Source organism: Notechis scutatus, chromosome Z, assembly GCF_049901735.1.
Source record: "Notechis scutatus isolate UNSWTSFEM ecotype Mainland chromosome Z, rNotScu1.2, whole genome shotgun sequence".
NCBI lineage: Eukaryota > Metazoa > Chordata > Lepidosauria > Squamata > Elapidae > Notechis > Notechis scutatus.
In genome coordinates, this window is record NC_142025.1 from 29,420,910 (window position 1) to 29,447,699 (window position 26,790).

Consider the following 26,790-nt stretch of genomic DNA (forward strand, 5'->3'; position numbering starts at 1 on the left):
GCCTAATGGTTCTGAGGCACCCATTGCCTTTTTCTCCAGAACGTTATCCCCAGCTGAGCGCAACTACAGTCAAATTGACAAAGAGGCTTTGGCTGCAGTTGCTTCAGTCAAGAAGTTCCATGAGTTTCGCTATGGACACCATTTCGAGTTAGTTGTGGATCATAAGCCTCTTTTGGGTCTTCTGTCAGGCAACAGACAAATGCCTCAGATTTTGCCTCCAAGAATGACCAGGTGGACATTATTTCTGGCTGCATATTCCTATACGCTGGTTCATCAAGCAGGCAAAAGCCTCAGCCACACTGATGCCCTTAGTCGCTGCCCTCTGCGTGTTCCAGTTGAGGATCCTGCACCAACCAATGCTGTGTTCCTGATCAATGACCTCAAGCTTCCCATCACCGCTTCTGATATTGCTGTCCACTCTGCCAAGGACAAGGTAATTTCCCAAGTCCTTGACTGGGTGGAAAGGGGGTGGCCTACAGCTCCTTATTCCTCTGAATTTGGGGCTTTCAAAATTCGCCAGCAAGAATTGTCTTCTTTGCAAGGCTGCTTGCTTTGGGGAACCAGGGTAGTTATCCCTTCCCAGTTGCAGACCTCAGTTTTAGAAGTCCTGCATGAGGGACGTCCTGGCATTGTCAGGATGAAGGCTCTAGCTTGCAGTTATGTATGGTGGCCAGGCATGGATGCTCAGATTACTAGCTGGGTGAATGCTTGTCAGCCATGCCAAGCCACCAGACCTTCTCCACCAGCATCCACTCCAGGAACGTGGGAAGATTCAGGGCCCCCCTGGTCCAGGGTGCATATTGATCTGGCTGGCCCTTTTCATGGGCGAACATTCTTAGTGATGGTTGATTCTTTTTCTAAATGGGTAGAGCTGACTTTAATGACCTCCACAACTTCAGAAGTTGTCACTAAGGCACTAATGAGAATATTTGCCACCCCTGGCCTCCCTGACATCATTGTGTCTGATAACAGCCCCCAGTTTACTTCCTGTGAATTTGAGGTTTTCCTAGCTAACCAAGGAATCAGACACGCCCTAACAGCTCCTTTTCACCCTGCCAGTAATGGTCTGGCTGAAAGGGCAGTCAGATCTGCTAAGGATGTCCTGAAGAGGCTTGGGCCCATAGATTGGCACTCCAGACTTGCTAAGTACCTTCTAACCCAGCACACAACTCCCTGTATCACCACAAATAGGTCTCCGGCTGAACTCATGGGTCGCCATCTGAGGACCACTTTAGACAGACTCCATCCAAATTATGCCCCAGTCACACCCCTAGGATCAAATAGCCAGACTAGGAAGTTTGCTGAGAATGACCAGGTCTATGCCAGGAACTACGCGGGTCAGTTTGTGGATGCCTGGGCAGATTGTGGCAGTAACCGGCCCTAAGTCTTACAGGGCCCAATTGCAAGATGGTCCCATTTGGCGCCATGTCGACCAACTAAGGGGGCGTTGGAGTACGTCTACAGGTGGTCCTCCGGACATTCTTGCTGCAGCAAGACCACCAGCGCCCAAGGAAGCTCACCATGAACCCGACAGTGACGTGAGCCTACCTGGACAGTTATTGGTCCCGCACCCTGAGCCGCCTGAAGCCGAGATGCCCGCTTCTTCGTTGCCAGAAGCTGCCCGCCAAGCGGAGGAGTCCCATCCAGCAGCAGGTCCATTGGAGCCGAGAAGATCTGGCTGCCTGTGCAAGTGCCCGAGTTACCTAAAGAACTACACATGCTCCGTTTGGGGAGAAAGGAGTGTTGCGTTCCGAAAAGACTGAGCTGAAGTTTTCACTCCGGTCCGTGTTTCCAGCGGGAACACGGACCGTTCGTATTGGCTGACACTGTTTGGCAGCTGACTATAAAAGGGAGCAATCAAATGGCATCAGCTGTTGCCCACCAGCTGGCTGCCTTGTTAGCGTTTCAGTTTCTGCATTATATTATTATTAGATATATAAGGACAATATCACCAAAGCATTCATCATCTTGGCAAATAGAATTTGAAAGCATAATAATTTTTACACATTTTACTCGCTGACTGAAGTTCGTAAAATAAAACTAGAGATAGTAGGATTGATGCTACTGACTAGGAAAACTATAATTTTAAGGGCTGGATAGAGAGAGATAGCCATTATCCTTTCAAACACTACATAATAATGTTTCCCATTTTAGGACTTTCTCCCACCAGAGAAGTCCCCCTATATTAAAGCATGTGGTATTCATAGCCAAAAAGATGATATGTAATGCTAGTGCATAATGATTTACAGAGAAACAAACAGATAAAATCGTTTAGAGGCATGGTTATCCCAGGCAATTATGCAATGAGGAAGGCAATTTAGGACTGAACCACAGGCCTCAAAGTTGGGGGACAAATTATCACCCAGAGCAGCAAATAATAGGATCAGCACCAGCAAATAGCAGCAAACTACTGTAACATATCTACACATGGCCATCATGACTGATGCTATTATTATTATATTTTTATCTTGCAATTTTATATTTAACTTAATGATATGTTTAGCAATGAACATGGCTAATACTGCTGTCTCCTATTTTCCCTATCACCCCATGAGGGATATTGGGCTGCAAGACAGTGATTGATATAAAATTATCCCAACTGGCTTTCATGCCTTAAGTAGGCCTAGAACTCAGACTCTCCTGGTTTCTAGTCATTACCTTGATTACTATACCAAACTGGCTTCTCAGTATACCTTTCTTCCTTTCCTGATATTTCATTCAAAAGTATTATAAAAAGGCAGCAAATAGGCTACATCTTTACATCTATCTACAGATCCTCATGTTGTTCAGTTGATTATTTGAAATATTTTTTATAATTAATTTGGGCCAACTTGAAAGCAGATGTAATGGAAATATTATTCAACAATACTTTAAACTATATTGTTTCCATACAAGTAGATTTTCTATCCTCTAAATGCTTTGTTAATAATGCTAATTATTCTTGTCCTTGACATTCCTGGAAACATTGCTTCAAAAAGTGACCATAAAAACTTGAACTATATCATAGGAAGTATAGAAGATGGGTCGTTATACATATAGGTTGTGTGTGTGTGTGTGTACAACACACATACACAATACACACATACATACACACACACACACACACATACATATACATAAGCAATACTTAAAAAAATGACAATATATGTAATGATAAATATATAAAAACTGTCACTGGTGTAATAACTATAACTAAGGCACACAAACAGGAGAGAATCATATAAATGAAAATAGATATGTTTCTTAGTTTTCATTTTAATGACCATTAGACATTAGTCCTCTTTAACTATTAAGGGACTGAACTTTCCCTCTTATTCCTTATCCATTCTCTCATCTTACCTTAGTCAATTAAATTTAATTATTTAAGAATATTTATATAACTGCCAACTGTCAATGATTTTGGACGGCTTACAAGGATAACAACCCAATATAAAAAACAATAAAAAAGCAATAACCCCCTTTGCTCCCATGTTTTCTTAACATTAACCCTAGAAGCTCCACATGTGCTTTTTCAAGAGACCACTTGGAGGTTTAATTCTACCCTCAAGGTCACCTGAATAGTAAAAATGGGTGTGGGTTTGGAACCTTTGTGGAACTGCTGAAAGGACTATGTTGTAAACAGAAGATAGGTGGTGTCGTATCTCCCCTCCTCTGTTGAGAGGGTTGTTGAATTTTAATGTAATGACCTCTTTGACCCCTCTTTTAAACAAGCGGTCCTCTCTCTCCAGAATGTGCTTTTGAAGACTTTGCTGTCTTTAAAAGAGTGGTATTTGTCTTTCAAATTCAGTTGAACTGCTGAATCTTGTCTCTTCTCCTATGTTGTGCCATGAGTTTGTGAAGTGGTTGCATTGTACTGCATATATCATGTTGCTCAAGTTTGTGTCTAGGTGTTTCATCCTGGGGATGGACAAACTTCTGCCTCAATGTGTCCATGGGTTTAAAGAGTGAATAAATGTTGTGTTAGTTGAAACACCTCTTGAGCTTTTCAGATATTCATGCAATGCATGGAATGAAAATGTTGCTTTGTTTATTGTTATCTTCTTGGTTTGTTATGAAAGAGCTCCTGGGTCTTTTCTTGGATTTGATGATCCACATATTGAGGCAGCTCTCAGAACATGTGAATATCTCAACTGGACCTTCATGAAATAAATAAATAATATATTTATTTATATTGCCCCATATTAAATGAATATGCCAGCAAGAGTTGTCAGAGTTGATGTCCAGCACTTTCGAAAGGAGCCAAATTATCTAACTTGATTTAGATAATTATTTCAAACCTGAATTTATAGTTTGAAGCAGAGAGCCAAAGATGTCATTAAAATTCAGTTTTCAGAAATTTGACTAGATGGTGAGAAAAACTGAGACCAGCGATTCAGCAAAATCGGAACAGCCTTAGCTTCCCCACCTTTACTATATTCTTTTTGCTATTGCTAAAACCATATAAGCATATTCAAGAATTGGATAGAATTTCCTAGTTGATTTACCAGTCACAGTTCCTGACTTCCAATTTCTGTCATTTCTTTTATCACATTGGCATACATTTGTACATATATCAGTACTGATGAGAAGGGCAGGAAAGTGTTGTTAGACATTTAGTGCAACAAGCCTAAATTTATTCACATATTAAAAAATGTAAAGGCCAACTCAATCATATTAAACCCTAAAATACTATATAAAGCCTCCAGATGGTATGCTTGTTTAATATATGCAAACTTGTGTTCCTAATACTGTCACTCTTATCTTTTCCCATCCCCATACCCTAAATTTACCTATAATGGCTCTTCCTGAGAGAGGACCTTCAGCAACTTGTTAAACCTGTTGGCATCATTGAAATTTTGTGTGGGTTTAAAAGCCCATCAAAACAGATCTTATTATAACTAGAGATTAAAAACCTGTTAATTTAGTTGTGCCCAGTGTAGTGGAGCAACAACTATAAACATGCATTCTTAAAATGCGGTGAATGACTTATTTTATTTTAAGCTTAGATGGGTAAAATAGTTTTATACGAGAAGTTGGCTATATTTTCTTGATGCATTTACTTACTAGATTTTACAGAAATAATCAAAAATACGTAACCATATAATTTCATGTTGAATGAAAACAGAACATTGTTACAATTATTTTTGTTAAGATAATTATTATTTCTTGCCCCTCTCAATCCTTTTAATGAACTCTATCTTCATAACATTGGCATTTGGAGCTCTGGTGGAAGACTGTTAAGAGGACCAGTGTACATAAAAGCACTTCTTCCCATATCTCTTGAACAGATCAGTGTTGAAACATGTGAACTGGATAGAAAGGGCCACTTGAAACATACAGTTTTAACTACATAGTTGTCAAACCATATAGTACTTTGTAGGTAAAAATTGGGATTTTAAATTTTCTTGTTGACAACCAGAACATCATGGCACCAGTATTATATAAATATACCATCTCTTTGCTGCCAACAAAGGGGTTGATTAATTTTGCAGCAATTGTAGATTCCAAATATTTTATTTAAAATTTAAAACTAATCCATCTAGAAGGAAACATCGTAAAGTAAAATGTTTTCTGCCCACTTTGTAAAGATATCTTATTCCTGCCTAGTAAAAGAAACCTTGGCTTCAGAGTTAACATAAACCACTTACAGTAGTTAGATATGAGTGGCAAATAAATTTAATAATTAATTAAATAATAAACATAAAATTAAGTTTCTGTCTTCTTTTGTGTGTCATCCCTTCAGGTATTAAGCAGTACATTGTACATTTTCTCTTGTCCAAGCTCAACATTCTCTTTTCTTCATAGGATTTCCCTTCACTTGACCATTTCAGTTACTCTTTATTTTTATTTTTTTATTTATTTGATTTGTCAATCTCTTGCAAGATAATAGGTGTAAGTATAAACATAGTTATGAATACATGAAATTGATACATATAAGAAAAATAAAAGAAACAATAGGACAGGGACAGTAGGCACAATGGTGCGCTTATGCACGCCCCTTATAGACCTCTTAGGAAAGGGGCGAGGTCAATAGTAGACAGTCTAAGGTTAAAGTTTTTGGGGTTTGGGGAAGAAACCACAGAGTCAGGTAGAGTATTCCAGACATTGACCACTCTGTTGCTGAAGTCGTATTTCCTGCAATCAAGTTTGGTGCGGTTAACCTTGAGTTTGTATCTATTGTGTGCTCTTGTATTGTTATGGTTGAAGCTGAAGTATTCATTGACAGGTAGGACATTGCAATATATAATTTTATATACTATACTTAGATCGGACTGAAGGTGGCATAGTTCAAGGTTTTCTAGGTCTAGAATTTCAAGTCTAGTGGCATAAGGTATTCTGCAACAAGTAGAGGAGTGAAGAACTCTTCTTGTGAAATATTTCTGGACTTTCTCAACTGTGTTAATATCAGATACATAATGTGGGTTCCAGACTGATGAACTGTATTCGAGTATTGGTCTAGCAAGTGTTTATATGCTCTAGTTAGTAGTGTGATATTACTAGAGAAAAAGCTACATAGGATTAGGTTAATGCCTTTTTGGCTATGTAGTTACAATGGGCTCTAGCATTTAGATAATTAGAGATGAGTACTCCAAGGTCCTTGACAAAGTTTGGATCATCAACTAGGTCTTGACTATTCAGCTTGTATTTTATTTTCTGGGTTTTTTTGCCAATATGTAAGGCGGAGCATTTATTTGTTGAGATTTGAAGTTGCCATTTGTTTGACCATTCTGATACACAGTCGAGGTCTTTTTGAAGAGTAGCAGTATTGTCTGTGGTGTTGAATAGCTTTACATCACAATGGAGTTTGGAATTGCTGTCAAAAGTGGTTGCAATTATAAATCCTGGCACAACATGACAGGACTTGATTTTATGACCATGTATACAATCCATTATTCCAAAGAAGTGTTTTTTACTGGAAACTGGCAAAAAAACCCTCTCCAAACAAGGATAGGACACACCATCTACCAGAAGAAAACACATACAAACTGCTATCTTCACGCACTCTCACACCACCACCCAGCACAGATCAATTCCATAGCCGAGACACTCATCTCCAGAACAAAATGCTTAGCCGATGAACAACACCTAAAAACCGAACTACACAATCTCACTAACGTACTAACAGCCAATGGATTCCAAAGAAAGATTACCCACCTAATCCAAAAAGAAACCCCAACCAAAATTCAAGACAGAGGACAAGAGAACGGTAAAGCCCTCCTCCCATATATAAAAGGCACTACAGACAAAATCAGCAAGATCCTCCAAAAACACAACATTAAGACAGCATTCTGCACAAACAGAAAAATATCCACCATCCTAAGAAACCCTAAAGACAAAATCGAGTTAGAAAGCCAAGGAGTATACGAAATCCCATGCACCGCCCTCCCCACCACATACATTGGACAAATAGAAGAATAAGTGCACGCATTGAAGAACACAAGAACTCAATCAAAAAAGAAGAACTGACCTCTTCCCTGGTCCAACACCTCAAAGCCACAGGACATGAGATTGACTTTAAAAATGCCAGAACTATCGCCAAAACTGAACACTTCAACAACAGAATAATCAGAGAAGCCATAGAAACGCCCACACAGCATGAATAAACGAGATGATACCTCCCGCCTACCAGCCATTTGGAAACCCACCCTCATTAACGAGTACCGAACATGAAGAATGACACCAGACCCACACCTACGAGGGCCACACAAGATGCTACCACCACACTTCCACGTAGAAAGCAGACTCACACTCACACAGATGATGAGACATGACCACGGACCAGAAGCCGTACCGCAGCTACATCACTACCCATTTCAAACCCCTCCGACCCATACATGAAGCAAACGGACGCCCACCATGAAGACGTGGCATGACCACGAATGCGAAGCCAAACAACAGGATCACAGCTCACCAGCTCAAATCCCCCAGCAACATAGACTAACCTGAACACAACCAAGCCCCCACCTGAATAGAACACCCCCCAGCCAATCAGAACACAGCCAACCCCCAACCAATCAAGTCACACCCCCACTAGCAGTTAAAAGGAAGAAGCAGCTACAAGCTCACATTACTCCGAGAAGCACAAAGCCGAAGACACATGCCTGAAGGTGATGAATGAGATTTCGTCAAAATGTCGCCATACTTCCAATTTTACACGCGAGAAAACCCGAATAACCAGACACACACACACACACACACACACGCATATGCATACACATATATAAATTTTTCCCTTCCTTCTTTCTCAAGAACATGAAGGCAGGCCCTACAGTTTAGTCTCTGTTTTGCAATCATGAGTCTGTTGTCGGTAAAATATTTAATCTGTATTATGTGAGGTTGTAACAGGGGCAAGGAATGGGAAATAAATCTCTCATGGGTTTTTCCCACAGAAGTTCTTGGTTCCTCTGTGATGCAGAAGGTTATGTCTGGAAAGCTACTAAAGTGGCTATGGTCTGTAGTAATTAATCAGAATCTCCCTCTGAAGTTGATAATATTATGCTGCTATGGTGTAATTTATTGGATTCCAAAATATATTATTATAATACGATCATTACTGCTAGGCAATGGTTTTTCTTCCTGAGCTAGCTGGACTGAATTCTGTATAACAATACCTCCTTGACATTGGACACTATAATATCCATGCCCATCTAGAGTGGCTCTGGAAGTTGGGAACCTGTCCAAATTGATCTATTGTCCCATGTATACAGTAAGACACACATTAAATTTAGAACTGAAAAGACTTAAAGGTAGAAAAATCCCCTGTAGCTATGGTTAGATCACTCTCTGGTCAGTTTAAGATTAAGTATTATGAACTTCTGTGAGGATTGAAGAACTGTGAACACTGTCCAACCTAGTTGAATGAAGTTAATTTAACATATAAATAAGTTTTAAACATGTCACATTCTAAAGTTGAACAGTAGCGCAATTTGTACTTAACACTGCAATGACCCTGTAAATCTTTGTAACAGGAGAGTCATCACTAAGAACACATATGATTCAACTTGTGCTGAAATCAACCATTTAAGGCACATAAAAGACAATAGGTGATGAACAGTGTGATAAATCCAGGCTGTCTTTGGAATCATGTAAAGTCTGTTCAGAGATATATTTGCTAGTTAAACTGCTGATAAAGTCAGTACAGTGCAGTATGATCTGAGAATCATTAGCCTGTCTGAAAAGTCAGAATTCGGGCTACATAAGGTCAGTCTTGTTCTATTTTTATAGATAATTCCTAATTAGTATTACTCACTGATTGCATCCTTGGGGAAATGTAGCAACCAGTTGCAGATTGAAACATTCACTCCTTAGTAATGAAAGCAAGGAGTAAAAATCTGTGTGTGTGTGTGTGTGTGTGTGTGTGCGCGCGTGCACACTTTCTGTCTGTCATGTTTAACTGGGCAAAACGGTGCATTTCTGGGCCAAACTTTTTCAACAAGTTTGTAAGTAAGATAACCCACATAATGCCAGGACCCATTACTCCCAAGGGAATGAAATTTGGGGAAGTTGTGATTACTTCAGAAAATTAGGGAATTATCTGTTTCCATATCTCATTCTGTTGTTTTTATATAGTTGATAGACTAGTTCCAACCTATTCAGTATAGTAGTTCCAAACTATTCTGAACAATGGAAATTTGAATGTGTGGGTAGGGTATCTGATATTTGGAGAATGCATCATTACTGGTTTGCGGATATATTAAATTTTTCTTAAATGTAAATGAGAAGGAAGTATCATCTCCTATATTGTAAGTAAGTAAATAAGCTAAGTAAGTAAGTAAGTAAGTAAGTGTTTCTAATGCTCCCTGATAGTGTCTCATAAGGAAACTTAATGGGAAAACTGGTAGGAAGTCAGAAATCATTCCCACTCTCACTGTTTTTTTGCTCTCATCCATGATAACTTTGTTTCTCTTATTAGGTAAGGAAATATCCCTGAAACATAAGCCAATGTAAATATTTTAATCACTGAAACTATGTTTTTAAATAATCTAAATAATGCTTAGATCTGTATATGAAACCATTCAGGGAAGGATAACATAAATCTGTAAGCTTTTTAAACATTTGCTGAACTAAAACAGCCAGCATCCTGATGATCCATTATAAGTCCTACTTTTGAAGCAGCTGACAATTAAGACAAGAAGTTTCCCAGCCTTCCAGTATCTGATAAGTACTATCTTTACTACAATAAAAATGATAGGTTCTTTGATATTATTTTTTGCACCATTTGAGCATAATTTCGCACTTATAATTCTGTTCTTACAGTTCTAAGTTTTGACAAACCTTTTGAGTAATAAGGGAATCAAATCTAACATGCTTATTTCACAGCTGTGCCTGTTATTATACAGAAGCTTTGACTGTTCAACTGAGCAAATCCAGGTATTGTACTGTTTCCCAATTAACAGGCTCACCTTCAGAGGTGTTCAGCAAAGGAATGAATATTTCCTGAGTCATGGCAGTTCCTGTAATGAGCATTGCCATTTCCTGGTGCTATTCTCATCCTTTCTTCAAGCTTTGCCCCCCAACTTTTTGCCACAGAATGTCAATGGGGGATACATGAAAATGACAACATAGTGAGTTTTGAAGAAACCACATTTTAATCGGGCTACTTTAGGGCTTGGTCTCAGTCTTAGAAAAGGAGATAGAACGGTTACTCTTTTTGTCATTAAACTTTTTAGATAACACAACTAACCAGGACAAATTATTTTAGTCCCCAAGGCCCAAGAACTCTTTGGATCTTTCTGGATTTTTAATTTAGTTATTTATGTAAAATGTTTCTATATCACTTCCTGTTGGGGGAAAAAAAGTCTTGTAGTGCTTTACTATAAAAGCAATTTGTTAGAACAGTGAATAAATGTATACATGAAATTGTATTACTTATTATAATTTACATTTGCATCCCATCACAATCAATTTGACTTTTGGTAACATATATAATAGAAATCAAAATGTAAAAACATTCACAGTAAGGATTTTTTTTTAAAAAAGCTTTGTGACAATAAAAGAAAAAGAAAAAAGAAATAAAGAAACAAGATAAAGTAGAACAAAAATTGTGCCAACAAGTTAAAATGCTTTTTGGAACAATTCCAGCTTCAATATCTTTCTGATTGCATTGAAGCATTATGCCATCCTGATCTCCATAGGGATACTGTTTCAAAGGACTACTTCTCTACCACAGAGAAGTAAAACTTCCTTGCTTCAGCTTTCTTTACTAGGGCAATCAAAGTAATATTTTTCTACATCAGGTTTCACAACTGGAATTCTAGGAGAAGATATCCATTGATTCCCTGGGAGATCATTATTTCGTCATATTTCATTATTTAAAAAATCCTCTAACCTCCAACAAACTTATTTTCTATACTGGATTTACAAAAAAAGATTGTTAGTTTGAAGAATGTCATGAGAAGGCACAAATAAAAAAATTAAAAGAAATCAAGTTCCACAAATTATCTAAATGGATCAATGTGTGTGTGTGTGTATTGTTATTTCTGATGAATCTCAACCTGAAATCCAATTCCAAAATGATAATACTTTATGGATTTGTTGATAGATAAGAGATGGGATATGGGAAGAAAGGTCATTTATTGTACTTTAAAGTTCATAAGAACTGGCTTTCCATCTTCATTGCAAATATAAAAATGTCTTTATATATTTCTTTTTTTTTCTTTACTATATCCTTATTCTTATTTTTCTTTCCCCTTTTGCTTTTTTATTTTCTTCATGTTCTGCTCTTTATTTATTCTTTTTTCAATTTGTATTACTTTTTACTATTATATTTAATAAAATCACTATCAAAATTTTTAAAGATTACCTTAGTGCCTGAAGCTGAATATTGAAATAAATTCTATCTCAACTTAAGACCACAACTGAACTCAAAATTTCTGTTGCTAAGCAAGATACTGGTTAAATGAATTTTGCCACATATTATAAACTTTCTTGCCACAGTTGTTAAGTGACTCACTGCTGTTGTTAAGTTAGTAACATTAAGTGAATCTGTATTTATCATTGACTTTACTTGTCAAAGTCACAAAAGGTGATCAGATAATCCCAGAACATGTAACTGATTCCAAGACATGTAATATGAACCAGTTGCCAGGTGTCCAAATTTTGATCACGTGACCATGAGATGCTGCAACAGTCTAAGTGTAGAAAATGCATAAGTCAGTTTCTTCAGTCCCCTTGTAACTTTGAACTGTTACTAAATGAGTGGCTGCAAATCAAGGATTACCTGTACTGTATGTATATGTATCTATGCATTTGTGACCCCATTCTGTTTCAAACATATAAAATATTTTAAGTGTCCCTACACCATTTTGATAATTCATTAAATGTTTCTTTTTCTTATATTAGAGAAGGAACATTCTTGTACAATGACCTTGGGCTGCTGATGCTAAAGAAAAGCTCTAAATATTCTAGCAGATGGAACTATTGACCTATTAAAAGTGCAAAAAAAGTCATGCAGTTTGTTTTCAGATTTGTCTGCATACTCATAGGAAATTGTCCTGTAGAACTTTTTTTTTTTACTAAAAGTCCTTTCATTTGTAACCTTTAGAATCACACAGAATGTTAACTCCTAGTGGCTTGGATATCAATAGGTACTTATCCAGAGAGAGCACTAATTTCAGAAATAATTATTTTTATACATATGTAAAGTCCAATACTATTTTACAGCTTATACCTATTTTATGTTTGAAGCTAGATTTATTCAGAATTATTTCTAAAATGGTATTATTTATGATATAAAAACCAAAACACATATTTTTCAGTTTTGCTACTGCAGAACGTTACCTAATTATATTACAAGTAGAATAGCAAGTTTAAAAATTGTGCCTCCATCTCACTTCTTCATTAACAAGTTCTAATTTAAGAAGAAAGTGATTGGATGATATAAAAATATATAGCCTTAATTAAAACAGCCCTTTGCACAGTGATTCCACAAAAAATAGAATGCTTGTTTTTCAGTTGCTTTCCTGACCTCAAAGTTCTTGCACCAGAGCAGCACAGCGCAGCGCTGCTATTCTATTCTATTCCATTCCATCCCATTCAACCCTACCCTATCCTTTTGTTTATTTTGTTACTATTTCAATTTTGTACTATGTTTTATCTTATCTAGTCCTTTTTTCTCTTTTTAAAAAGTCTTAATTGTTTATGTCATATATGACTGATAACACTATTTGAATTTTATTTTACCATTTTTTATTTTATTTTTATTTTACTTTTAACTTCCTGATCTTGATCATAATTAATTAAGCAGATTTTATTTAGATCCTGTAATTATGTGATCTTCTCATTTTTGGAACACAAAGACTTTTCAAAAATTAATTGCAAGTAATAGATCCATTCTTTAAAATCAGGATGCAAGGTTCCTTTCAATTATGTAAAATTTCATCTCTACTGTGACTTCTAAAACTATGGAATAAGAAGAGGAGCAGAAGGAAGGAAAAGCAAAAGACAGCAATGTATTTTATGTTAGTTGTAGATTATTATGAAAAGGACAGATCTAGCTACAGAAGAATTCTACACCTGTATCACTAAGCAGATCAACAAAATAAAAAAACCATACCAGAAACAATCTAGTAATACAAAGCACAAGGTACAAGACAAAAGGAGTTTGGCACAACAGAAAGTTTTAGATGCAATTCTAACTTTATCTGAGGAGGGTCCTTACTTTTATGAGCATAACAGAAATGTAAAAAATGAAGATTTTTATATAGGAACAGGAAAAACAAACATGGAAGGCACAAGCATAGGAAAAATGAAGAAAAAGGACTAGGATACACAGGGAGAAAGAGCAGAAAGAGTAAGTACAAAAGGAAAATGAGAACCCGGGAAACTGGGATCTTTAATCTTTTACTCAGAAACTGGAGCACTTCGTTGAAGTCCCCTTCAGTCCCTTCCTTTCATTTATGAAATATTCTACAAATATTTCATTATTTTTATGTGTGTTTGTCAGAATATACTTACACATGTAGTAAGTTGAATCTTCAAATGATCTGTTTGCAGAAATTCTAATTTATCAGGAAAATATATGAATAATGACTGAAGACCTCAGAGATTGAATGATACATATGAAAGTCAATAGGGCATAGCAGCGTAACATTAAGGAAGCATTTTGACATATTCAGGAATTCTGAACCCAATCCATTCACAATAACCTCCATATCCCTCAGGTGGCACTGCAAGCACTTAAGTGATACCTATGAATGTCTACAGAAGGAAAACTTCATATGACTCATATCTAAAGTCAATGTATGTAGTAGGGTTGAAGACTTGAATGTTGCATGGTCCTTTGGAACAAGCAGCTATCTGAAGAAGGACAAGACATTGATCAGGCTTAATTGAGAATAGTTACTTGGTTTAGAAGTTCAGAACACACTATATCTAATTATTTATCTAGTGTCAAAATATTATAGGTGATTTCAGACCAACTGTTCTCCTGTAATTTGACCTATCTAATGGAAAAAAACACTAGGAAGGAATACAATTGCTTTCATTTTTATTACTACCTAACCTGAATAATCAACTTACAAATACTGTAAACAAGAAAAATATAAATAAAAGATAAATATGTTTAATGTATATATTGATATACTAAAAATCTAATAAATAAAAAAGGAAATATTATAATGTATGTTAATTTTAAGTACAATAAAGACATTTTAAAAAAAACTGGCTGTTTAACAGCTGAAACAAGACTTGGTTTTACAAACCATCTGTTTTAACTGATAGAGTTTAATAATAAGCACCTGTACAGAATTATGCCATGGTATCTGAATTTATTATGAGAAAATATTCCAGATTCATATATGGCATGTTTCTCAACCATGACAACTTTAAGATGCCAGGATATTTAAGGAAACACCTTGTCCCAATGGTACTAACCTGCCCTACTTGTTCTAGCATAAAGAATCTAATCTTTATCCCATCAACTGAAGAATTTTGGCCGGTAGGGTCCAGAAGAAGAGCCTTTTTTGCTATGGTCTCTGCATCAGGGGTGGGATTCAAATGGTGTAATAACCGGTTCGGTGAGCGTGCCCTTTAATTTTAACCAACTAAGTCTAACCTTTAGTATATTGGGAAAAGACTCTATGTTGAGAAAGATTGAAGGCAAAACAAGAAGGGGGATGATAGAGGATGAAATGGTTAGATAGTGTCATCAATGCAATCAACATGGATTTGGGCAATTCCAGGAGACAATGGTGGAGAGGTTAGCCTGGAGTCCATGGGGTTGTGAAGAATCAGATATGATTTTGTAATAGAACAACAGAACTCAAGGTGGTGACATGTCCAACAGTTTGCTCCTCCTATTTTCCCAAAGCAACAACCCTGTGAGGTGGGATGGGTTGAGAGAAAGTGACTGACCCAAAGTTACACAGCTGGCTTTCACTTATTCCTTCCACCTATCTTTACCCATCTATGCCCTTTTGGCCATCCCTGCCGTATGGGGCAGCCAGCACCCCAGAACTGCATGGCTCTTGGGCTGCTTACCAATCCTGGGAATAGGCAGCACATCAAACTTTCACCCTTTGCACCTGGCTATCACACCAAACGAAAGTCTGTCACTGCCTTTGCTGTCATCCTTTTAGAACTATCTTCTCTGATACATGTGTCCTAGAAGTGGTTCCCTGAGCCTTTGGAAAGCTGTGTAGTCTTTGGAAACCTACACTGTCTTTTCAATTGCTTTCCAAAAGCACAACAGCTTTCCTAAGGCAACTTAGCTTTCCAAAGATTGTGCTATCATTGGAAAGCATTTGGAAAGAGTGCAGTTTTCCAAAGGCTCAGGGAGCTACATGTAGGAAAGGTTTGCTAGAAAAGCTGGGATCAAAAAGGAGACTGCAAAAGCAGTAATCTGCTTCTTCTTTGGCTGGGCACAAAAGGCAAGAGATAGGTGCAGGAAACTACAAGAGAAGGCAGCTGGGCAAACAAATGCTTTTTGGTATTCGGGCTGCTGAGGTTTCCCCTGCAGTGACAAACAGCCGAGGAGCTATATAGTTCTGTGGCTGTTTGCCACTCCACAAGGCAGAGTGTGCAACTGTCAAAGGGCAGATATGTGCTTGAAGATATAAGAGGGATTGGAGGCAGTATCGTACTTTGATGCAGTTTGATGCTGGGTGGGACTACAATAGTGGCCAAAATTGTGGAAATCTTTTGAGAAAAGTGTATTTTTGAGGTTTGATGGCTAACACCACTTTTTTTAGTAATACCATAAATTATGTCAATGGAAAGATAATTTAATCAAGAATGTAATGCATTGTTTGTTCAATTATCTGCATTCTATGAAAATTTATAGCCAAATAACCAGAAAAAGGAAGCACAACTTGCTTAGGTTGATATCAGGTAGCTTTTCTTCATCTGATTGTAGCCAATGAGCATGAGTGTTTAGAGAGCCAATCAGGTGTCATCTTGTTTTGACAATGAGCCAACTAGATCACAGCAGGATTCAGTTATTGATGTCATGTATTGAAGCTGAGAAGAGGACATTTGTCAGTATATTATATGATCGCTATCAAGTTGGTTGGGCTTTTTTGTGTTCTTTCATTTAGTAAGCTTGTAAAATGTAATAAAATTATGTAATGATGCAAAGAGTTGACTGGTCACCCAGAAAACAATGTAAATAGTATTATTAAGTGAACAAGGCTACAGTTATAAAGAAATTAGAAGAAAAATTGCTGGAAACTTAACCAAAGGTGGCATTTTTAAATTTTTGAAGAGGTATAAGGAGACTCAGTCACTACAAAACCACACTGGTAAAGGCAGGAAAAGTTGTACAACAGCAAATGATGATAGAAGAATTAAGAGACTATGCCTATGCGACAGAAGAAAATCATTTGGATGTATACAAGATAAAATAGTGCAATGGAATGTGAAGTTGAGTACAAAGACTATTCGGCGTAGACTGCAGGAATTTAGCCTAAAATCTAGAATTCCATGAAAAAAGCCACTTTTATCTCTCAAACAAAAGTTAAAAAGACTAAACTGGGCTAAAACCCATGTTGCCTGTACAGAGGAGCAATGGGACAGTATTATTTGGAGTGATGAGACCAAGATCTCCCTGTTTGGTAGTGATGGAAATACACTTTTCCCAAAAGGTTTCCACAATTTTGGCAGCTACTGTAAGTCCAGAATGTGTTTCCCCAAAAATAAGAACATTAGAGCTTATTTTCAGGAAAACATGGTATCAGGGTAATCCCTCCCCCCCGTGCATGCACAAGAGCCGTTAAGGGCACAGGGACCAAGAGTGTCCGGCAGCAGCTGCAGCTCATTGCGTCCAAGTGCTGCGATCACTGCCCTAGCCCTCTAAGCAACAGGTGGAGGCAGGGGTGTGGGGGAAGCACATGATCCTGCCCATACATGTTACAAGGCAAGCAAAGATAGATGTTGGGATGGAGTAGTCAAGCGGCCAGGGAGGCTTGTCCTGCGTGTACGGTGGAGCTAAAGTATGTAATGACATTAGACAACATTGGGGCCAAGTGAGAGGCTGCAGCATAGCACCACCCCCACCCCATCACCTGCCTTGCCTTGTGGTGGCAGCACTAGCAACAGGTAGAGGCAGAGGCATGGAGATGCCCATTCCGTGTCCAGCAGCTGCTACAAGCACATTTCAGCAGCCCTGAAATCTGGCTCTCAGTCCCTCCCAAGACACCAAGAGCAGTCTGGTACAATTTAATGCTTTTAATTTACAAATAGAAAACCTGCTTTCTAATACTACTACTTCTTTTCTTTCTTGGCCTCACTTTTTTTCCTTTTGCTTTTCCTTGCCAACTTTCCTCTCCTTCTTACTCTCTTCCTTCTCCTCCCCTCCTTCTTGGCATCTCTGTTGGGAATCTTATTGATGAGATTGTGCAGTGCTACCACTGAATGGATCAGGTGAGGCAGATGGCGCCATGCCATTGCCCCTACATGTTTGGCCCGCACCATCTAATGTTATCCTCCACCTCTGCCGCACATGCATGATGAGCTTCTCGAGGCTTATTTTCTGGTTGGGACATTTTCGGGGAAAACAGGTTGCTTAAACATTTGTGATTTCTATTAATGACTGCAATAGGGAGTGCTGAGATTGTAAATCCATGGTGATTTGACATCTTACTTTATAAGCACATCAATTAGTGATAGAAATTGAAGACCCAGCTTCTTTGTAAGTCAAGGACTACCTGTTCACACACATACATGCCAATGTTATATGTAACTCAAGGATGGCCAATGTATGGGATTTCAACAGTTACTGAACCTTAAACTCCATCATTCTAACCAACAAGATGAGGTGATATGCAAATTATAGTCCAATATTGGCTATACATTCACTGCTTTTGTTATTTTTTAAAAGATTAAAAGCTACTCTGAATTAAATAATGTAAGTTATTTATTACAGTTGTCCAAGAATATTTGAGCTGTCTAATATATAATTATCCAAATATTAGACAAACTACGACAAATTACATAAGTATGCTTTTAAATGCTGTTACACACTATGCAAATACAAAAATGGCTTATGCTTTCTTTCCGGAAGCAGATAGCGCAGACTAAAATTAAAATTTCCTGATACTGAGGAAATCTTGTGCATATTCAGCTGTTAGTTATGACTCTAAATTGTTGTTACCAGAAATAAGGCTAAAAACTTTGCTTATATTAGAATAAGCTGTTTGAATGTGCTACTATAAAACACCTTCGTCAGCAGACTTGATTCTAAAGTGAGTTCATTTTTGTCAGAAAAGTACAAATAAAAAGGTGATAAGTTGATCAGAAAGGAGAAAAGCATTTATTCTAATACAACTATTTACAGATTGAAGATTAGTTGCAAAATCTAAAGACAACAGAAAACCATTATTTTTTGAAGAAAATACTTTATATAATGCAGAATTTGAAAACTGTTTTCAAATTTTTCTAAAAATAATATTGTACTGTATTGTTTTCCAAAGTCCACCCTTTTCAAATAAAGAGCATTTGCAAGTGGCAAAAATATTAGTATTTGTTTACATATTATGTTGGGAAGATTATATTTAATCAATTTTAGCAGAGATACATTTTAGTGCTCCTTTCTGTTATTCTCACCTAACAACAAAGCCTCTGGAGAGTAATATTGTAGTAGTGTATATGGAATCTTTCCGTATCGTTATGGTCATACGAATGATTGTACCACGTAATTTATTGTGTAACGGAATTAAACAAACTTAAAGCCTGAACTGAAGCGTGAAAATTTCTTTCGAAACTTCCACTAACAATAGCGGCGTGCTCATACTCCATTTACAAGGCTGGGTAGCATTCTTGAACAATAGTTGCACATGTAATAGTAACGTTCAGCACCCTTCACTTGATCTGTGGTGCTCAAGATTCAAAAGAGCAACGGATTTGAGAGAAATCAGCGAGCATGATCATCTGACCACTGTAGCGGAATTGGTTGTGGGAGGTGGGGAAGGCGCGCTATTATTTGAACCTGATATAGTGAAAGGATAAATGTGAAAAACTGTCTGACTTCTGTTTCTACAAGCCGTGTAAAGCGTTTCGGGCGGATGTTGGGCTGGAAAAGAACAGGAATTGGCAAGACAGCCGCAATATATGTATTTATACTGTAGTAGCTCTGCAAACTGCCTTCTTCATTTTCGGTTCCTGGTCGTCGACAGTAGCTAAGGACACTCTCTTTAGGGGTGGCTTGTCGCCAGGGGATGTAGCACGAACGCAAAATAGGGCTACGCAACAGCGCATAGATACGTACATACAGAATCCGGCACGCAAAACTGCGTAGTGCCCCGGTTCCTTCCTTCAAGCTGTCTGCCGAGACAGATGAATACTTCGTCTCGGCAGACACAGATCCGCCGGACCGAAGGTTAGCAAGCCGTCAGCAGAGCGACAAAGTCCTTGGAGAGCGCGCCGCCGCCGCCGCTGTGCGTGTGTGGGCGGCCTCCGCCTTTCTCTGCAGCTGGGCGCCTGCGTGCAAGAGAAAAGGGGGCGGTGGTTGAACTCAGCAAGCATCGTCGGCTACGAGGCGAGGGGGGGTGGCGGCCGGGAGGCGGCGGCGGCCGGAAGGGAGCCTTCCTTTCGCTCTCCCAAGCCCCGCTTTGCTTTGGCGGGTCGGTGGATCTCTGAGCGAGGGAGGGACGCAGGCGGGGAGGAGGGAGGTGAATGCCCCCTCTTCAGTGCCTTTGCACCAACAGCAGCAGGTAAAGTCGGCTCAGCCCCTGGCGGCTCCCCCTCCCCGTGACCCGCCCGATCCCCGCAGTATCAAATGACTTGCCTTCATCTGCAGCCTCCTTTTGGTTACCCCAGGCTTCGTGTGGCCCCCTCCTCCTGCCTCGCCTCCATTCCCGGCTGTCACCGAGGGACAGCCGTAGAAAGCGAGGAGGAAGTGATTTTTGAGGCCTGCAAGGCTCCTACAAGGCGCCAATCCCTCGCCCGTCGCCTGCGCTCCAGCTTCTAGAAGCAGATCTGTTTGCTGCTTCGGTTCATGTGAACCAGGAAGGTTGAGGGAACCTTTTTTGCTGTCTAGAGGCTTCCGAGAGGCAGAGGAAAAGATTCCTTAATGGGGTCGGGGGCGGGCGCGTTTTACCGCCCCTTTTCTTAGGGGAAAGGAGAAGTTGCTCTTTCTCCCCTCCCCCTCAAACCTTCACTCTTCAATCTAGTTTGTTCTCCTTCGCTTTCTTCCAAAGTGATCCGAAAAGCGCTTTCAATTTCAGATTCTGTTCTTCACACCATGTGAGAACCCCCAAGGAGTTCATCGGCATTTGCTTTCAAGTGAACGGGTATAAAATTGCACCTTTCAGTCACATTTACCAGACCTTTTGATTACATCAGCTTACTCATGTTCCTTAAAAAAAGGAAACAAAGCAAGGCATGTGCTTTAGATATGAAGAACCCGAATAGCTTTTTTTTTTTTTTAAAGTCTTAGATATGAAATTTGGTTTCTGTTGAATCAGTCATGGCAACTTTTAGGGAGGTTTAAGATTCAGTGCATTGTGAAGGACTATATGTCCCAAACTTGTCATATTCTGAGCGTGTCCACATAGTAGAGGAATAAAACCCTATCATAAATTTGTGAAACAGTTATTTTATTCACTTGAATTTCCTCACTAGAGCCAGCTTGGTTCTTTCATTATGTGCCAGAGAAGGTGACTGATTCATTGATGAATATAGAAAAAATGAATATCCTGTGTATTGAATTAAAATGTCTGTATTGAACTTTAGCAAGCATAAAGTTAGCACAGGGCAGTGAGCTGTATTTTAAGGGAAAGGAAGATGCAAAATTTTAAACCACTCCTCCAAAAGAAAATTTAATTTAATTAATTAATTAAAAATTAAAACTTGCCTGCCATTTTATTTAAAACAATTCCCATTTTAAGAGGAAAATAAGACTGGAAATGTAGCACTTCTCAAATACAATACTCTAAATTTACACATTGTAGAGTTGGAAACATTTTATGCAATTCAGTGATATTTTTCAATATGAAGTAAAGAAAGATGGAAGTTTCCGTATCCATAGCAAGTCTCCTACGAAAAAACATCCAAAACCAGATGATATATAGTATATAATGAAAAAAGATTTAGAAATGCTATTGAGATCATCCAGGTCCTTGGACATGTCTAAACTAACTTTAACTATAATTTTTACAAAATATTTCTTTTGATAATGTGTGTATAAAAATACCACATTTTTAATTAGAAAAAAGCAAGACATTGATATGGTTAGAAATGCTACATGAATAATATAAATATGCACATATGACTGTGTGTATCTTCTGTAAAATAAGAGGGAATGATAAATGCTAGGTTTTTCTTTATTATATATGTACGCTATATTTCAACTTTTATTTCATGAACTAAGACTTCTCAGTAGTGTTTATACATGATACAGTAACATAGTTCTCAATAAAATACAGTATTTTATGATTTGTCCCTTATTCCATATTTTGCACACCACTAGTTTTTTTCAGCCAGTTTGGTAAAGACATCAGGCTAGAGAAAGCCAGCTTGGGCCAGCCCTAGGACAGAGGCAGTAGCAAATCACTTCTCTGAAATTTTGCCAATGAAACAGGCAAGTAGTTTCCAATAATCAGACATTAAAGGGAAGAAAGAAAAAGGTTTTCTTGTGCATGGACATAATTCATGGGTATATCCTTGTTATGGCATGGTGATACATACTTGATCAATAACCCTAAACTTAATCTATATGGCACATTGCTGAGAGTCAAAATCAGTTGCTGTGTAAAAATAAATGGTGACCCTTAAGTGGTTAGATGGCCTAGTCCTAGACATTGGTATTTGACCATAGATCTTTTTACCATTTATATATTATTGTATTTTACTAATCTAGGTGAAATGTTAATATGTATTGCTAGTCCGTGTATGATATACCATACACTAAATAAAATAAAATAAATAAATAAATAAATAAATGATGGGCAAAAACATTTTAGTGGGTAAAAAAGAGTAGAAGCCCGTATTTTATTTTTTGTTTATTATTAATTCATATTCTGCCTAGAATACATAATATTTCTGCCTTTCCCCCCCCATAACATATCCTTGGGTGGTGGATTCGGCTTAGAGAGTGATTGGGCCAAATAAACTAATTGGCTTTTGTCAAACTTTTCATGAAATAATCTGTGCTTGTTAGTTAAAAGCCTTTAAAAAAAGCCCTTGTGAAAAAAAATATTTTGATGGATTGTTTCTGTAGAATATTGCTTCCAATATATATTTATCCAACTAAGTATTGAGCACTGTTTTGTTATTAGACTTTACAGTTAATAATCATGTGTATATTTAGCAATTTTTTCATTAACTGATGATGGAACTAGCAATTTTCTTACAAATATATTCCATTGAATTAGATACTAAGAATTAAATTTAGAATTGCAGGCCAGGCATAAGAAAATCACATCATGCTTTAGAGAAATTAATGTTTTAATTCCTATTTATAACAGTCTCAGTTTAATCAAATTTTCTTTGTAAGATTTTGCCTGTGATATAAATCTACTGAAAGTGAAAGTGTTTGGGATGGTTTGAAATCTCATGTCATTGAAATTAAAATCCAACATTTTTTCACAGATGCTACCCATATTTTCTTCCTGTCATTTTTGAGGTATTCTTCAGAAGCAATAAAGTTAAATTCTGGCCTGGCTATTGCAATTACATTCTGCACAAGTAATCTTGGACTTAACCACCAGTTGCTTAGCAACTATGTGAAATTATGATAGACAGCCCCCCCCCCCCAGGTACTTATGACCCAGTTCCGAAGTTCCGACAGCTGCTGCTCCATGCAGTTATGTGATCTCATTTTGGGCCTTTGACAACCGGCCCACATTTATTTCACATATATTTGCTGCCTCCTACTGTCATGATACGATTTACAATGGTTTTTTTTTTCTGAAAAATGGTGTTTAATTTCAGTTTTTGGCTAAAATACCCTGTAATGAATAATGGGTTGACTTAGTGACCATGACATTTGCTAATGCCACAGATTTGTTTAATGACCATGGTGATTCATTTAATGTCCATTGCAAAAAAATTCATAAAATCAGATCAGACACCCTATGATCCATTTTTACAAGATCACAAGTTACAATTGCAATGGGCAGGCTCCATTATGGTCGTAATTTGAGCACTACCTGTAATTACTCAAATTTCACAAATATTAATTTTCTTCATGTATGCATTTCTTAGGGTTTTTGCAATTCTAGTTTTATAACTTTATAAGTAATTTAGTGCAACAAACATATCTACTGCCTTCCTCCTCTTTTCTTCACAGTAAAAAATCCTGTGGGTTGAATTAAGCTGAAAGTGACTGGCCCAAAGTCATCCAGACAGCTTTCATGTCTATGGTGGGACTAGAACTCAGTCTCTTGCTTTCTAGGCCAGAACTTTAACCTCTATACCAAACAGGCTGTACCTGTCATAATGTGAACTTTAGCTGGAGCTTAATTACAGTGAAGTCTCCTTTTCTTCTTAATGCTGTACAAGGATCTTATATAAATCTGGATTTTTCTAACTTCCATCATTAGAAAAGACTCTTCTGTATCTAGTCCCATATTCTTGGATTCCCCCCAATTTTCACATGAACCTTTGCAGGAACTTTCTGATAGTCCCATTTAAATAGCAAATGTCAGCTTTTGAGCAAAGTTTTTTCTAAGTTTTTTTTAAATATATATAAAAAACTTTTTAAATTAACAAGATATATTAAGTATTAAGAGTTATAGTATCTAAATAGGGAAAAGATTGACTGGAAAAATTGGCAATGTAAGAAGCCCGATGTTAAGAAAGTAGTACAATAGTGTTCAAATGTGCAAATGTGCTTTCAGCCCAATCTCTGTCATTACATTGTCTATGTAATGTACATAATTCATCGGCCAACATTTTTACATGCGTTGCTTAGACAGAACAAAAACTAAACATGAACAAAGAAGGAAAATGAGCTGCTTGTGAGATAGTGGTGAAAGTTATTTTTAATTCTCTTTCCCCCAAATTGGTTATGTTAGAAAATGTTTGTTAATTGACTCATTAATTGACTAGCTAGATAACATAACAGAAAAAATACCGGTTGGCAGACTACATTTTGTTTTAGAAGAGGAAAACACAGAAAGAAGCTTCAGATGGCAGCCTTTAGAACTGAATAAGTCCACTATTTTTTAATTTTAATTTTTGCTAATGAGATAATGAAATGATATTCCCACAATCAATCAGTCAGAATAGAGTTGGAGAGGACCTTGGAGATCTTCTAGTCCAATCCCCTGCTCAAGCAGGAGATTTGGGCAAACTTGCAAATATAAGTGTATAAGTACAGGATAACATGTCAAAGAATCTTGTTCCAGGGACAAACCTTGCATTCAGATGACAAAGCCAACTCTAGAATTGTTCTGATTTTTTTTTATTTTTCTAATTTATTTTTCTAATTTGTGTTGGAAGAATTAGAACTTAACGTAATAGTTTTATTTTAGTCTGTACTACCCTGATGTCATCTAGATACTTTAGTTCTAGAGAATGTACTTTAAGAAAGATACAGAAAAACAAGCAGTTTCTAAAGAGAAAAGTAAAAATGATCAATATTATGAAAAAAATCTAAAAATATTAACATGCAGAGACATAATTCCTCTTCTTTGTACAATATTTGCTTAGGAATTTGGAGAATACAGATTCTTGATAACCAGGATCATTAAATCTAATTAGTTAAAGTTACTAGAAAGTACATTTTCATTGAAGATTGAGGTAAGTTTCTTAATGGTAAAAACAGATCAGCAATTCAGTCAATTGTGTATAAGAAAGGAAGGACTGAAGCAGAGATTTGTTAGTCATCTTTTAAGTAGGCTTTCATTCAAAATATGCAGTATTAACATAGCATTGGTATCTCCTTTCAACTGATGAAATGACTTTTTCTAGATGAGAAGACAGTAAGGCAGAGGTCAGCTATATTTCCAAATACTTAACCTTCCAAAGATTAATGAAGATTCATTTAAGTCAGGGAAGAAGAAATGGATGGACAATATTCACTTCTGTTGCTTACACATGAATTCCTATGAAATCATAAATTCTTTATCCCCAGAAAGATATTAACTAGCACAGATTTCAAAATAACTCTTATTTGTATCTATGTTCACAAAAGAGGTAAGTTATTCTACTATTCCAAATTCAAATGTAATCATGGTCAAGAAACCTGATGATATTGCTAAAATTTAGTGTTAGAAATCAATGTATTGTCTGCTTCTATTTGATTTTGTTTTTGTCTTTATAAATTATTTTTCCTAGTAGTGTTAAAACCAAACATTAGTACATACTTCTACATTTGATGCTAAGTCTCAGGATTTCCACCTTTATTTAATTTTGCTTAGTACACATCTTTGTAAACCTCAGTGAATTGTATAGATTATGTCAAGGAACCATCTAATTTAGCATTTCTTTTCTCAGTAGTAGGCAGCTAGAGCTCTATGGAAAGGGCATAAAAGAATTTAATTTCCAGCAAAAATAGATTATATTCACCGGTTAAGAATTATGCTAAATGATCAACCTACTTTTTCATAGATTTCATCATTATTTATTACGTATCACTTGAGTTATGTGCTTGGTAATCTTTGTTTTCTTCTTTTATGTCCTTTACTTGTGATAGGTGATGGATAATGGATTACATTTATATACAATCCCACTGCAAGAGTTTATGTAAAGTATTATATTCACAATTTATGTTTTCAGTTGTTAAAAGCTAACTTGCAGAAGATTGTGACATTTTCATGCTGCTTGATAATGTACAATTCTTATATTCAAGTTTGATTAGGCTTTAATTTGAATCCAAATAAAGAATTTGGGTCCAAATAGAATGTTATATCTAGTATTTTGCTTCTTCTGAGTTCAAATTTGCTACTGTAAAGTGATATATGGAAAATTCTGCTTTGGTGTAAACATATCAAGGCATCTTGAATAATTTTAAAAGGCTTTCATTATTACCCCACCAAACACTGGATTGCAGTATATTTTTGTTTGCTAATTCTTTTATTGTTGGCATCTTAAAAGGCAGAAAGTATCTACTGTTTCATTGCTGTTAATCATAAATTCTAAGTTTATCACTGAAACAACTATATGATTTTTTTATATTTTCCAAGGAAATTTAATATTCTAAAATCTTGTATTGCACAACTCGTATGGCAATATAAATAATGTATAACTTACGCTCCAGATATGTAACTATCATAAACTAATATGCACTAATGCTTTCTCAATACAAACAAGCATGCAATAATACTTTTTAATAGCTAATAAGCAAAGCAGTGCGCTAGAAAAGGTAGATATTTTGATGCAAGAAGAATATGCATGTTGAAGCATTCCTTTTATAAAAGAATAATCTTCCAA

General features: G+C 37.0%; 1 protein-coding gene and 1 long non-coding RNA gene across 9 annotated transcripts in view; one reads left to right on the plus strand and one right to left on the minus strand.

Annotated features, from left to right (window-relative positions):
- LOC148128807 (uncharacterized) overlaps positions 1 to 20,596 on the minus strand; it is a 31,234-nt gene extending 10,638 nt beyond the window's left edge. Inside the window, exon 1 of the long non-coding RNA XR_015745572.1 lies at positions 20,201 to 20,596. This is a non-coding gene — a long non-coding RNA (uncharacterized LOC148128807). The remainder of the gene's footprint in view (positions 1 to 20,200) is intronic.
- TBC1D5 (TBC1 domain family member 5) overlaps positions 19,956 to 26,790 on the plus strand; it is a 448,530-nt gene continuing 441,695 nt past the window's right edge. For all 8 annotated transcript variants that reach the window (XM_087945081.1, XM_087945079.1, XM_087945078.1 and 5 more), the window contains exon 1: positions 19,956 to 20,126. The gene's annotated coding sequence lies outside the window, so the exon portion shown is untranslated. The remainder of the gene's footprint in view (positions 20,127 to 26,790) is intronic.